The sequence below is a fragment of the Beta vulgaris genome, chromosome 9 (assembly GCF_026745355.1).
Source record: "Beta vulgaris subsp. vulgaris cultivar EL10 chromosome 9, EL10.2, whole genome shotgun sequence".
Taxonomy (NCBI): Eukaryota; Viridiplantae; Streptophyta; class Magnoliopsida; order Caryophyllales; family Amaranthaceae; genus Beta; species Beta vulgaris.
The window spans coordinates 6,032,518-6,048,419 of record NC_079210.1 but is presented as its reverse complement, the minus strand read 5'-3'; positions in this window follow the sequence as shown (position 1 = coordinate 6,048,419).

Genomic DNA, 15,902 nt, shown 5'->3' with positions numbered 1-15,902 from the left:
CACACACAACACGCACACCCACATCGTCACACACTCGATGCTCGCACACATACACAACACGCACACTCGACGCTCGCACACAACCTCGCACCCTTGTTTGGCTCGACCGCACACACAACCCGCACAACTTCGCCTCGAACACTCGCAACTCTCGCGCAGCACTCGAAACCACTCCTCGAGTCTCGCACTCGCTTCACACACATACACTATAACACCCTCGGATGCTCGCTGACCACTCGAAGGCTGACGACAGTACAGGGGAGTGAAGAAGAAAAGTGTGAAGGAGGAGAAAGAAGAGTGACAAGGGAGAAGAAAAGAGGAGAGAGAATATTTTGAGGAAGGGCAAGAGGAAAACGGCTGACTAGTAGTATTTAGGGTTTGTTGATTTTTTATTATCTTTTTTTCCTTTTCTCCTATTTATATGATGGTAAACCTAAGTTTAATAGGATTTGGTCCTAAATCAACTTTCTGTTTCTTATTTTATTTAGTAGGTTATACAATTGAGGTGTAACTATAGGCTTACCTAAACTGTATATTTTTTTGTAAATAGTATTGAAATAATTTCACTTATATTCTTTATATCTTTTTCATTTATAAAAGAATAACTCCCAAAAATACGGAGTGTTACAGGCTTCCCCCCTTAAAGGAAGTTTCTTCCCGAAACTTTGAGGTAGCCAGTCTTAGTGACAATCTTTTGCACTTTTAATTAAGTCCCAATATTTCATAAGTGTTTTCTAGTTTTCGCACGTCATATAAGCAATAAATACACATAATTAATAGACTTAACAAACTTTAGGGTGGAAGCGCGAAATTCTATCGCAGTCTTCCCCCTTAAAAGAAAACTTACGTCCCCGTAACTCACCTACCTCTTGAAAAAGCTTCGAGCACTTTAGACACATCGCATTTTGTACTTCCCATGTGGCTTATTCAGTATTTTGATTTCTCCACAACACTTTCACAATTTTGACGTCCGTATTTCTTGTACTACATACCTTGTGGTTTAGGATCTTGATGTGTTTTTCTTCATTAGACAAGGTTTCATTTAACTCTACATTTTCAGGTTCTATGCCATGTGGCTCGTCAGGTACGTATTTCCGGAGTTGGGATGCGTGAAACACGTTATGGACCCTTTCTAACTCGTTGGTTGATTCCAGGCGATAAATGACTTTGCCTACTCTCGCCAAAATCTAATATGGTCAACTTAGGGCTTAACTTCCTCTTTTTCCCAAATCACATCACTCCTTTCATTGGCGACACCTTAAGTAATCAACACTTTTTCACCAACTTCATAGTTCTCTTCCATTCACTTCTGATCTGCATAATATTTTTGCCTGTCTTGTGTAGCCTTAATCTTTTCTTGAATGACTCACACTTGATCCATCGTCTCTTACATCATTTCAGGACCTAACACTATAGTCTCACTAATGTCGTTCCAGCACAAGGGACTACGACAGTTTCTCCCATACAATGATTCGAATGGAGCCATTTTAATACTAGCATGATAATTGTTGTTTTATGAGAATTCTATGAGGTCCATTTGGTCTTCCCATGATCCCTAGTATTCTAAGGCACACAAGCTCTTAACATGTCTACCAAGGTCTGAATGGCTCTTTTTGTTTGACCGTCTATAGCTGGGTGAAAGGTTGTACTCATCAATAGCTCACTACCAAATGCTTCCTGGACCTCTTTCCAGAAATTCAAAGAGAATCGCGAATCCTTATTCAACACTATACTCGTGGGTACTTTGTGCGATCGAATGACATTTTTAACGTATGCTTTGGCTAGGGCTTTTATACTCCACGTGTCTTTCATGGATATGAACCTCGCAGTCTTGGTTATTCTGTCCACTATTACTCATATTGTGTTATTGCCTCCCCGACTCCTAGGTAAGGCTACAAGGAAGTCCATGGATATCGAATCCCACTTTCATGTTAGAATATCTAGAGGTTAAATTTTTCCTTGAGGTCTCTTGTGTTCACTCTTAACCTTCTGACACATCAGATATTTGAAAACAAACTCGGCTACTGCCCTCTTCATCCCAGGCCACCAAAACATCTTTTTGAAGTCCTTATATAACTTATCCCCCCTGGGTGGACGAAATAGTTCGTGTTATGACCTTCACTCATTATCTTTTGCTTCAACCCCTGACATTTTTGCGGTACACACCATCGACCCTTATAGCGTATACTCCTATCTTCATGGATTTCAAACCATCCTGCTTTGCGCTCCTTAAGTGTTGCTTTGACTCACTCAAGTTTTACATCTCCACGCTGACTCTCTCTTATTTTATCTAGGAAGTTAGGCTGGATGGTTAGCGCACTCAACAAATTTTCTACGTCCCCTTCATGAACCACTTTTATTTGGAGTTTCGAAAATTCCTCACAAAGTTTGTTGGCAACTACCAAGGTGTTCAGGCTATGGCTAGATTTGCGACTTAATGCATCAGTAACAACGTTTGATTTACCCTCATGGTATTGTATGTCCAAGTCATAGTCCTTAATGAGCTCTAACCACCTACACTGTCTCATATTAAGGTCTTTCTGGATGAAGATGTATTTGAGGCTTTTGTGATCGGTGAAGATTCGACAGATCACCCCGTAAAGGTAATGTCTCCATATTTTTAAGTCAAAAACAATTGCGGCCAACTCTAGGTCATGTGTCAGGTAGTTAACTTCATATGGTTTCAGTTGACGGGACGCATAGGCTATGACTTTTCCATTTTGCATAAGAGGACAACCCAACCCATTCTTTGACGCATCACTATAAACATCATATTCCTCATTTTCGTTAGGCAAGGTTAAGACAGGTGCTGAAGTTAATCTCTCTTTGAGCTTTTAAAAGGCTTTTTCACTATCCTCATTCCAGTTAAACCTGCAATCTTTCTTCTCTAAGTTGGTCATGGGCTTTGCTATTTTGGGAAATTCTTTCACAAACCTCGTATCAGTGGCGGAGCCACGTGGGGCGGTGGGGGTACAGCCGCATCCCCGGATTGAAAAAAAAAAATTGAAGCAATTATTAAAAAAAAAAAACAAAAATCTCTATGAGTGAGAAAAAGCCGAAAAGGTGCCTCATTGTTCAACACTTCAACGGCTAATTTGGGCCTTTGGCTGGCAAAATTTAATGTGCCAACTGATGACAGTGACATATGTAAGCATGGGGAATCAAACAAAAAAGTACTGGTGGGCCCCTCCACAATTAATTAACATTTTTTTTAAAAAAAAAATCTCTCCCTCCCAAAATTAAATCTAATATTTATTCAAAATTAAAAAAAAACTCTCTCTCCCAAAACTATCACTCAGTAAGTTACCCAACCCAAATACCTCTATTTTTAAATTGCACAGCGTGAAGCCGTGAACGCCTACGCCGTTAACCACCACCCCGGCGACTGGGAACTGGAAGCACCGCCGGTCGCAGCGTCGCACCGAGTACATCTAACCGGAAACACCGCCGGTCGCCGCCTCGCCGTCGCCGGAAAGCAGCATCGCAATTCGCAGGTTAATTTTTTTAAAAAATTAGTTTTGCATTATTATATCTTGTATTCTTGTATTTCATAGCATTAAAATATAATCTATATGTTTATAGGTAATAAATTATATAATATGAAAATTCATTCTTTGTAATTTAATTTGTACGAATTATGATTATATGATTAAACTAGGTTAGTAATTACTAAATATTAATTGAATTATTGAGTAAGAGAAGTATTTCAATTTGTGTGATGAATTAGTTTGTGAAATTTGTGATATGTTATATTAAATCGTTTGTAATATACATGAGAGTATTTTTAAATAGTTATTCATCGTATCCCCAAGTTTAAAATCCTGGCTCCGCCACTGCCTCCTATAATAACCGGTTAAACCCTATAAACTTTTTATATCCGTGATATTCTTTGGTGTAGGCTATTCACTCGCAGCTTTTATTTTTGTAGGATCTATTAAGACACCCTCCTTAGAGATGATATGACCCCAAAATGACACTCTTTCTAACCAAAATTCACACTTCGAAAACTTTGCATACAATTAGTTGTCCCTAAGTGTCTGTAAAATAAGCCTCAAATGACCCTCATGTTCCTCCTTGCTCCTTGAATAGATCAATATCTCGTCTATGAACACGACTACAAATTTATCGAGGTAGGGTCGAAAAATCCTATTCATGAGATCCATGAAAACAACAGGTGCATTGGTTAACCCAAAAGGCATGACAGTAAACTCATAATATCCATATCTAGTCTTGACGGCAGTCTTATATTAGGTATATCTTGATCAGCAATCCTCAATTGATGGTAACCTAACCTTAAGTCAATTTTGGAGAACATTACTGCACCCTAAAGTTGGTCAAAAAAGTCATCTATCCTAGGTAATGGATATTCGTTTTTCACAGTGACGTTGTTCAACTAACGGTAGTCTATACACAACCTCAAACTACCATCCTTCTTCTTCACAAATAAGACAGGGGCTCCCCACAGTGACATACTAGGTTTAATATACCCCTTCTCGAGTAGTTCTTCCAGCTGGTTTTTCAACTCGTTCATTTCTGCTGGAGCCATTCGGTATGGGGCTTTGGAGATAGGTCCAGTCCCATATACTAGTTCTACATCTCTCCTTGGAGGCATACTGGGTATTTCTTCAGGAAAAACATCCTGGAACTCCCTAACTATAGACACATCCTTAGGTCTCACTGGATCATCCTCAACCCTTCTCGCGGAACACATAAATAAAGGCCATCCTTTGTCTATAAAGCTCTTAAGTTGCAAACCATTGATTACTTTAATCCCAGGTTCTCGAGGTATTCTCCTATATGACACTATTTTTTCCGGAGAATCTCTCAGTTCCACCTTCTGTACATGTGCATCACAATCTATCTTAGCCCTGTACTTTCCAAGCCAATCCATTCTCAAAATGATGTATAGATTCAATAAATTAAACTCTATAAGATCGGAAAGGAAAGAATCTCTCCCCTATTTTCAGCGACACATTTAGGAATCTCTTAGAGCAATTAACAATATCCCCGGACGGAATAACTATATGCATAGAAATTGACTCGGACTGAACCAGTGCTAGAGTTTTAACAGTTGTATGGGCAATAAAAGGAAATGATGCTCCAGAATCGAACAATACTTTAACTGGAGTAGAGTTGATAGAAAAAGTACCCGTGACAACATCCTACGAGCTTCCTTTTTGCTAGCTGTCATCATATACAACTTTTCCTTACCCTTATTATCATTGTTGTTGGTCACATGGTTCCTATTTTGTGCCTGATTGTTGGTGTTGGTTGGTGGTTTGAAATAATTGGAGTTCTTTGACCCATTTTATGCATTTCCATCATTCCCATCCCTAGACTTGTCTCCGTAGTTCCCTTTCTTTTGACCATTGGGCTTAGCTTTATTCTTCTAGTAACACTGAAACGCTTTATGCCCCAATTTCCCACATTCACGACACTTCACCTTATTACCCTCACAATCTCTCACAGGATGGTTGTTTGGGCACTTCTTACACCTGTACACACGCACAGGTCTGTAATTATTAGTGTTATTATTACGATTAATGTTATTATGGTGAGTGTTGTTTTTATTGGGTCCCTTATTGAAGTTTCTTTGGCAGTTTTGGTGGTTCTGGTTCCCATGGTGTTTCTTTTCAAATCGTTGAACCTCGGGGTTTGGATTCTCCTTCCGTTTTTCACCTTGTTTATCTTCTTCCTCTCATTTCCTTATGGCATATAAATGAGAAGCTTTGCCAAAAACATGGTCTAACGAAGTGAAGGTATCTCCCCCAGTCTCCCTTACATGTCAAGGGTAAGGCCTAATTCAAAACGTAAGGCCTTACTTCCTCAGTAAGGGTAAGTTCAGGAGCAAATCGCATTAGCTCGATGAATTTGCGGTAATATTCCTCGACAGACATGATCCCTTGTTCTAGCATCATAAACTCTTGGACAATCTGCTTTTTGAGGTATGGTGGGTAATATTTTATCCATTAAGACCTTCTTGAAAGCTTCCCACCCAAAGCCAGGTTGTTTTAAGAGGTTGTCCTTAGCTTGAGTCCACCAAAAGTGGGCATCTCCCTGTAGGTAATAGCTAACTAAGGGAATAGTCTTGTCATCTGGGAAGGTGAGGGTGAAGAAAAGCTTATCAAACTCCCCAACCCAATTCTCCAATTCCCCGGGCCCTCCTTTCCCATTCAGTTTTGGTGGGTTCCTATGAGTAACCTTTTCAGACAAGTCCCCATCCCGGTTATGACCTTGGGCTAGGTTAGCTGTAATTTGTACTATGTCACGTATCAATTGCTCGACATTCAGAGGGATCTCACGCGTGCCTCCCGACCGAACCATTCTACGCTGAAAATAACATAACGACTATCTCAGTGACATGCACATAATCTTTTATTCACTTAACCATTACACATTTGCACATTCATACAACACGTTTCTATTGCGAGCAGATATTAAGTCTCTATGGACTTGCAATATAAACATCTCGAATAAGACATCACATCCAATAATAAAAGAATGAAAAGAAATTATTATTTAAAATGGGAAATTTATCGTTTCAAGGAAACATAATATAAATAAATAAACAATGCTAACTTACTACTTGGCACGCAAGCCTTATTAAAACTAAAATAAATAAATAAATAAATAAAAGAAAAATAAAATAATACTCTAATCCTAATTATATTTTCAGAGGAAACTAGGGACTATAATGGTGAGCTTCTTCATATGACTCATTAAAGAAGCATTGATCACTGCCCCTATCATACTACCTTCAGATTGGGACCTTTCGTTCGACATTATGTTTGATGCTAGTGACTATGCAGTTGGCGTAGTGCTTGGCCGACAGAAGAACAAGGTACCCTATGTTATCTACTACGCCAGCAAGACATTGGATGAAGCCAGTGTCAAATATGCTGCTACAAGGAAAGAACTACATGCTATTGTTTATGCTTTTCATAAGTTTCAGACCTACCTCATAGGTTCGAAAGTGATTGTCCACACTAACCATGTTGCACTGAAGTATCTATTAGCTAAGAAGGAAGCTAAGCCATGACTTATTCGATGGATATTACTGCTACAACAGTTCGATTTGGAAAGCAAAAAGAAGGGTGTTGAGAATGTTGTTGCGGATCATCTCTCCATATTAACATTTGAGTCTAAATTCGATGGTCCTATAGATGGTTCTTTTCCAGATTATCATCTTTTTGATGTGTCTACTTAATCCCCATGATACGCAAATTTTGCTACTTATTATGTTGATGGTTCTCATCCTCCTGGCTTGACTTACCAGCAGCGTAAAAAGTTTTATCATAATGCTAATGCTATTTTTGGAAAGATCCTCTCTTATACAAGAAGTGTTCAAATGAGTTGTTTTACCGATATGCTACTGATTGGGAGATAGATGAGGTCCTACATCATTGTCATAATATGCCCTCTAATGGACATCTTAGTTCACAGGCTACAATTTATAGAGTCTTTCATAGTGATTTTTATTAGCCTAAGTATTATTTTGAAAGATGCCAATGCATTTTTCTTTTCTTGCAATGAGTTTCAAAGAACGAGAAATATTTCAAAAAGACAGGAGATGCCTCAGATGGGAATTTTAGAGATTGAACCATTTGAAGTATGGTGCGTTGATTTATGGGATCCTTCCCTTCTTCTTGTGGGAATAGGTATATCTTAGTAGATTTGGACTAGATTACTAAGTGGGTTGAAGTTGTGGGTTCACCTACTAATGATTCCAAGGTGGTAATAAAGCTCTTTAATAAGATCATCTTTCTTCGTTTCAGAGTCTTAAGAATCATGCATGATCAGTGATGGGGAGGTCTCACTTTCATCTGAGAACCTTCGAAGCTCTACTGAAGAAATATGGGGTCACTCATAAGGTTGGCTTGGCTTATCATCCTTAGATTACTGGCCAAATTGAAGTCTTCAATCGTGAGATCAAGCGCATTCTAGAAAAGGTGGTCAATATGTCAAGGAAGGATTGGTCACTAAAGTTGGTTGATACTCTGTGTGCACTGTGATCAGCCTATAAGACACCCCTATGAACCACTCCATATCGATTAGTATATGGCAAAGCTTGTCATTTACCAGTTGAAATGGAATACCTCTTACCTTCGGCTGTTAACGAAATCAACATGAATTTAGCGGCTGCAGGTGAGGCAAGACTTCTTTAATTGAATGAGTTAAATGAGCTTCAACTATTTTTGCCCCACTCATAATTTCTTCCTTCCCACTCAATTTTCTCCATCTACCTTTTCGTCATATTCTCTCACAAAAACTCATAAAACCCCATCTTTTCTTCATCCCACCTCACTAGACTTCCCTACAAAAACTTCCATCTTTTCACCATGTCTAGAAGACCTAACAAGAGAAGACAACAAGAAAGGGGCGAATCAAGCAAACTAATTTCACCATAACTACAATTTCAGCAGGTAACATTGAAAAATTTAGAACAAAAGAAAGATTCCCAAAAATTTAAATATGGAACAATTTCCCCTACCCGATTTGTTGATTCTAATTGTTTGCATGCACTTGGTATATATAATGAAACAAAGACTTTGTTTGAAAAATTGGGTATGGATTATGTTTGGTATGTTTTATTGGATATATTCACATCTTACACTTGAATTTTTGAGTTCTTTGGAAGTAGGAAACAAAACTCAAGCTATCTAGTTATGCCTTATGTGTGAGGATCAAGAGCTTACCATAAGCCAATTAGCTGTAATATTTGTCCTGCCTGTTATAGGTGAGACTCGACACCCTCCCCATGTTAGCATTTCTGCTTTGTGGGAGGAATTTACAAGGGATACTGAGTGTACTACTCAGTATATGCTTGCAACCATCTACATTTTCCTAGTCTTCATCACTAGCAGCAATTTCTAGGTCTGGCCCTTTTTGGGCGTGCTGAGCCCTACTCTTGCCAAAAGCAAAAGATTTTTCAGATGGACAAATACTTGTTTCCTAACTTAGAGTACTCTATGTATCTCCCTTCCCTATTTATGTCTCAGCTTCAGCGAACTGCCGTTGCATTTCCTGTTATCTTTGAGGATAACACATGTAAAGGTCAACTCATTGTTTTCGACGAACTCATTACCGCCATTACTGTTCACTTCGGGTATGCGCCGGACATAAACAATGCCGTGTGTGGTAAATGTGATATTTGCTTAGATTATCTGACCAATGCAAAATGGATAACTGCTCAGTCTGCGAGCAAGTTTCAGTGGTTGATTGTTGGGAATGAGTCTATACTTCTCGCTAACCTTGCTCAAACCCACCTACAACCTGGGGTTGGGTCTTACCTTCTTCATATGCGCGGCCAAGAGCGCATTGCTCATCGACCTTTATGGACCTACCATAAGCAATCAATTGGGAAAGGTTTATCTTCTTCTGCACCCATGGACCTTTTGATGGCGGTTCTTGACTAGCTCGAGCAGGGGCATCACGCCCTTACCTCTCAGATGAAATGCCTTGAGCTTGGTCAGGCTACCATCAAGACTCATCTGACCTTGTTAGATACACGGTTGATCATTATGGAATATGACATATGGTATACCATGTACCCCATATACCATGATTATTTTCAACAGGTACTTGTTGCCGTTGATGCCACCCATTCTTCATGGAACACACTAGGGGTGAAAGTTATTCGGATGAAATCCGAAATCCAATCCAATCCAATCCGAATTAGTAATTCGGATCGGATTCGAACTGTGTTCGGATTGAGATTTTTTGAAAAATTGGATTTTCGGATCGGATTGGATTGAGGGTAATTGGATCCAAGAATCCAATATAACCGAATAGTAATATGCCTTGTATTATGTATCTGGATTAGGCTTAAGTGTTTAACTGATTTTTTTATTATAAAAAAAACTACTCCATAGCCCAATACACATAGCACTTCAATCCTTCCCCTAAAACACTAACTGCACTTAATTCCTCATTTCCTAGATCGACTAGGCTTCTGTTGTGCTTAATTTATTTCATCGAAAAACTAGAGTTTTAAAAAAATCGGATTTTCGGATCGGATCCAATCCAGAGTATGAAATTTCGGATTGGATTGGATCAGATTCAAACCCTAATTGTTGGTTTGGATTCGGATTGAAAAATTGAAATCCAAATTTTATTCGGATCGGATTGGATTAGGCCCTAATCCAAACCGCACACCGAACTTTCACCCTTAGTACACACCACAGGTGCTTGATCTCACTGATGTTAGGGGTGCGCCCCACTATGGGGGTACCAGTAGCCATGCTCCTTTTGGTGTTACAGGTGGTAGCAGTGGAGGTTTTGCTGCAGATAAGTCTGATGATGCTGATGATTGAGTCCTTTCCTTCCCTCTTACTGCGATGAGGCTATTGTTGAGTTTAGATTAGAGAAGGATCTCTGTAAGTCCACTTCTTTCTACTTAATGCCTTCTTATGTTAGATTAGTTGACTTTATTGCTTTCTTAGACTAGAAAAAGAAAAAAAAGAATAAGAAAAAAAAAAATGAAAATACGAGTTTGACATGAACATTAGAGTTACATGTTTGTTTTTGTGTGCTTCAATATTTTAAATGACTACTTTGACCTTTTAATCTATGAAAATTGACATGAGGAGTTGTTATCCTTAATTCAATTTTCAATCTTCCATGACACTTGATTGCATTATACTTGTGACACTTGCATTGATTATAGAGCTGAGTTGGTTAGACTTTGAGATTCCTTGAGCCGTGGATGCCTATCTTTCATCCAATCTTCATTTGTTGTATTATTAGTTCCTCGGTTATGCTATTGATCTTGCTTATGATACCGTACTCTTTGAAATTTGATGTGCATACATTTTGACATGATTGAGGCATTCTTTTCATAATTTCTAGCTCCAAAGTTGTGATTGATTGCATTATTGAATTTCTATCCCCTTTGAAGCCTTTCTGATTGTTTATGATTACTAACCTCGTTATAATCCCCTCAGCCTAATTTGATTCTCTGTCCCAAGCCTAGCTTGGGGGAGCATTAATTAGTTGACTAATTGAGTTGTTTTGATAGCTATATAGGTTGTGATGTGTGCTAGTTGGAGTTGGATTATGATGATTTTAGGATTGACTTGAGACCTCATGTATTTAAAAATAAAGAAAATAAGTTCAACGAAAACAAATCAAGAAAAGAAGCAAAAAGGTTGAAAATTGAAAAAGTGTGGTTTGAAAAGATAAAAAAAACAAGTTTAAAGAAAGTGAAAATGGTGCTCAATTTGAGAAAAATGTGAGTGTTATATTGGATATGTCGGTGTTTGGAGTTATGAAGGCCTCATTGGAGTAGTTTTGCCAGTCTATGCTCCTCCATGCTAGGTTTATCCAGCACATTCCTAAATTATTTCTATATCCTTAACTTCAACCCCATTACAACCTTAAAAAGTCCTCATGATCATTATGTGTTGCGTTATTGGATTGAAAGTGAGTCAAGAGATCAAAGCTAAAGAGTAAGTGTCATCTTTGAGTCGACTTAACTAGATTGAGTGACATATATCACCTTCCAAACACACAAGAGTAGTGAATTGGGAAGAGACGTATGGTAGGAACAGAGAGCAATTGGGAACATCTTTTGCCTGTCACAAAGATGAGAGGAGTGACTCACTGTTGAGTACCATCTTAGAACCTGCACGATATGCGTAGTGGCCTTGCTTGATTGTCTCTCTCGGTGATTGGTTGTTGGATTAATATGATTGATTGATGATAATGCATGCCTTCTTGATTGATTTTGAGTCCAGTGATACTTTTTGAACTGAATTTTCTATGGGGTGACCATGTTGCTGTAACTCATTTGTGTTGTTTTGCTTGGGGACAAGCGAAAGGTTAGCCTTATTCTCTTAACATTGAATTTGTTTTTGAGCGCTTTTGAGCTTATATTTTTGTGATTTGATATGGTTTCGCTTGGTTTTATTTCTTTATGTTTTATTGTGTAGATTATGCATTTTATTTCGCAATCAAGCCATGGAAAATAACTCTGATGATCCTACATTACCCATAGAAGATCCTGGAAGCAAGTCAAGTAGTATGGAGGAAGAATTCGCGTGAAAAGCTAAAGAAAAGCTCCGCCTGGTCCACCGTGCGAGTAAGCTCTCCTATGTGCAATTGGCCTAGTTGACTGGACGAAAAAGACTCCAAATCGCTTGCGCGCCTGACCAGGCGAAATTCCAACTAAGCGCGTAATTGAAGAATCATCGTCGCTTGACCAGGTGGTTTGGCCCCGTCGACAGGGTGGTTTCTCCTAATGACTTATTTTCGTATTTTTTTTATTAGTTTTACCAACCACTATATATAGGATTTTATAAATTTTCGACTAAACCATCTTAGTTTCCTCGCTCATCAAGTTAAAACACTTAGTTTCTCTCTAGCTTTGTATGCATTCTACTGTTTGAAGATTTATTAATTAAAGATCGTTAATTTCGCTTCCATTGTTCTTCAATGATTCGATATTATTTCTTACTTAGTTTATATTGATGAATTCTTTTACTTTGATTATGTTTATTATGTTTGTTAATATCAAGAGTGAGTAGTCTATTTCTAGGGTTAAGTGAGGGAAGCCATGTTTATACCTTTTTTTTAATTATGATTTAATGTTCTTCAATGTTTGGATTGAATTAGAGTAATTCCTATTGATTTTTTTTATAATTGATTAATTCATGTAATTGCGCAATATCATGGGTTATGATTTAGCTAATAGGAGTTAGAATTGAAAGATCGTACTTATTAGAGGCTTGTTACAATTGATAGATGTGATTATGTTAGCGTACATACTGTATATGTTGACTAAGAGTGTTAAGATCTGACCATAGAATTAAGAAAAACCTCTAATTCCTCGTCTCTCACTTCAAGTATTATTGTTAAATTGTATTGTATTGATTAAATTGGTATAAGCATGGTCGATCGATCGAATGCGCTAGGTTTTTAATTATTTTATTTGCATCCATCTATTTGTGATCTAGTTTACTTTAGTTTAGTTATTACTCATTAGATAACTTTTCTCTTGAAATAGATTTATTGAACATCAATCTATATAAATCCTCTCCTTTTAGATGACCCGTATTTGCTAAGTCTCTGTTAACAACAGACACCGTGCTCATGCGGTATTGTTTTAAAACCATTAAGTTTTTGGTATCTTTGCTGGAGAGACGGCTAGTTTTTATAGCTTTTGTTGAATTATTTGAACTATCTCCACTTTATTGGTTTGACTCTCCTGATATTTATTTTTCCATTATCGTGCGTAAACATACTTCAGGGAGAGGCTTGAGTTGGAATCCACCTTAGTTTTCTCTTTCCTTTTAGAAAAAATAAAATAAAAAATTGGTATGTTGGTGACTGAAATTAAAACAAATGGATAAAATTAATTCTGAAAATGGGTATTTTGACTTTGAGGTAGAAGAATAATATTATAGCTAGGATCATTAGCCATTAGTCTGTTGCAAAGATATAGTAAATCTCCCACTCGATACTGCCATATGAACAATATGGGCCCAAAGAAAAAGTGACAAACAATCAATAGTTAGTGCTTCGGAACCTTTTGCATGCAGAATGACGGAGATGTAGAATTTGAGGAAATTATTATCACTGTATTTTCATTATAAAAGCAAACATATAGTAATACACAGAGTTAAATCATGAATGATAATGTAGATTCTACTAGTAGAAGTATATAACACTCTTATCTTGTAGAGAAATTCAAACAAATGATCTGGTGACGTTGAAACTTGAGAGTAGCTAGGTTTGGTTTGCCCAAGTAGGAATGTTTTTGTTGTTTACTGAAGTGGCATAAGTCTTCAGTTGAAAAGCTTGAATTTTTCTCATGCACCAAAATGAATTGGTGGGGACCTCACCTATTTGTTACTATAAATAGTCTTTATCAGTCTATATTTAGAGGCAATAAAGAAAGTGATTCTCCTCCACTCAAAAGTCAAAAATAAACAAAGATATAAATTAAAGAAAGTGATTTTCCTTGTTTCAAAACATCATGTTTACATTGAATTTACTTGCATTATGAGCCCGAACTGTGAAAGAATAATTGTCCGAAAGTTAGCTACATTTTGTAAAATCACTCCCTAGTTGATAGACCTATGTTGATAGATAAGTGATCATAATGCTTTAGACAATACAAAAAAGTGGAGAAGTAATTCTAACCCTACAAAAAAAAAAAAAAAAAAAAGTTAGATATCAACAAAATTTGCATTAATTAAAAATTTAATATTACAATCTGCAAAGATACATAAATGATAGACTAAAACTAATCAAATACAAACTCGACTTTAGCTCTTACAACCCCTCTATAGTAAAAAGAAGTCCAATTAGTAAAAAAAATTGTTTTTGATGGAAGTATCCGTTGTTCAATGATTGTGATGCATGATTGAGTCATAATTCTGATGGCTATCATCGATAATTGCTACTCTGAAATAGAAATAAACAAGGACACAATGTAGCTTCTTAGAGAAAAGTAACATGCATTAAAAGGGGTATATCATGCTTGATGGAAGTGGTGGGAGGAGTGGGTTCTGCACACCACCTAGACAACGATCCGCCAATAGTGATAGTTGCATCTCCCTACATGAGCAATCCCAATGGCAATCTATCACTTGAAATTCTTGATTCATGATTCTTTGAAGAGCCACGTTCTCTGGTGACTCCATAGTGTATTGGGAGAGTATGTCAGGTCCTCTCTTTGATAGGAGAACCACATTTGAGTTGACGCGCTGAAAACCACCACATTTAACTAGGGTGTCGCATTCATATAAGAATTTTCTAGGGCAACGATCTTGAGCTAATAATTGTAGCTCTCAAATATACCTCCGAACTTCATAATCAAAAAGCACACGTTCCAACTTCCAACCATCAAAACATTTCTCCTCCTCATCCATACTCAAAAGACTTTTACTACAAATAGTTGCATAATCATCGTTGATTGTTCATTTACAATAGCCGATTACTATAAGTTGGTATGAAGTCAACAAGAATCATGGATGTCGAAAAATTCACTTGTTGTTTACTCATGGGGCAACTGTGATTTTATCGATAAGATCATAACTGTTGTTTATCTAACATGCATCATTCTAGTTTTAGGATTAGTATTTTAAGATTTATAGGGTTATAACTAAAGTCAATGCAAAAGGTCTTAAGATGGGGTAAACACATTGTTCAGATCCCCAATAGTTCTTTCCCCTTTTCCTACTTCACCTCATAATCTCTTTCCAGTAGCTTTAGTAATACATTACCACAAGAGACTTATATCTATAACGTTTGGATAATATCTAACACATTCATGTATATAGTCATCATGGATTTACAATAATGTTTGTGTTGGTAATAACATATAATGTTCATGAAAACAACAGAAAATAATAGATGATGGTCTTTAACAAAACACAGGCGGTATATATGACCAACACAAACACTATACATGAACACATAAATACTACATATGAATGTGTGAGGTATAACTTTTTCATCTAACTGTTAGACGTACATTTATCATTCCTTATGTTACGAGCCATATTGCTAAGCTTGCCCACAATTTTTTTAGCCATCCTAACCATATAGAGTTTTTTGAATTGGTAGATTTTAGAGAAAATAAAACAGCAAAAATTTCCTTATTCCTAAGCGTGCTCGATCTTTTTCCCTTTTTTTCTCTCTTCTCTCTCATCATTTACAAAAACCTAATATTCAACCTTGGGGGTACAACCACCCTTTTGAGGCGATGGTAAACTTCCTTTTTTTTTTCTTTTGTTACTATTTTTTGTATTATTGTTTCTAAGAAACTTCAGTGTTTCTCTAATTAAGAGTTTTTCTACCCATATATTGGGTTATATCAACTTATATTTGGGTTTTATCTATCTCCATGTGAGAGTATGAAAACTTTATTTTTGGTTCTTTGTGTGATTCAAGAGGTT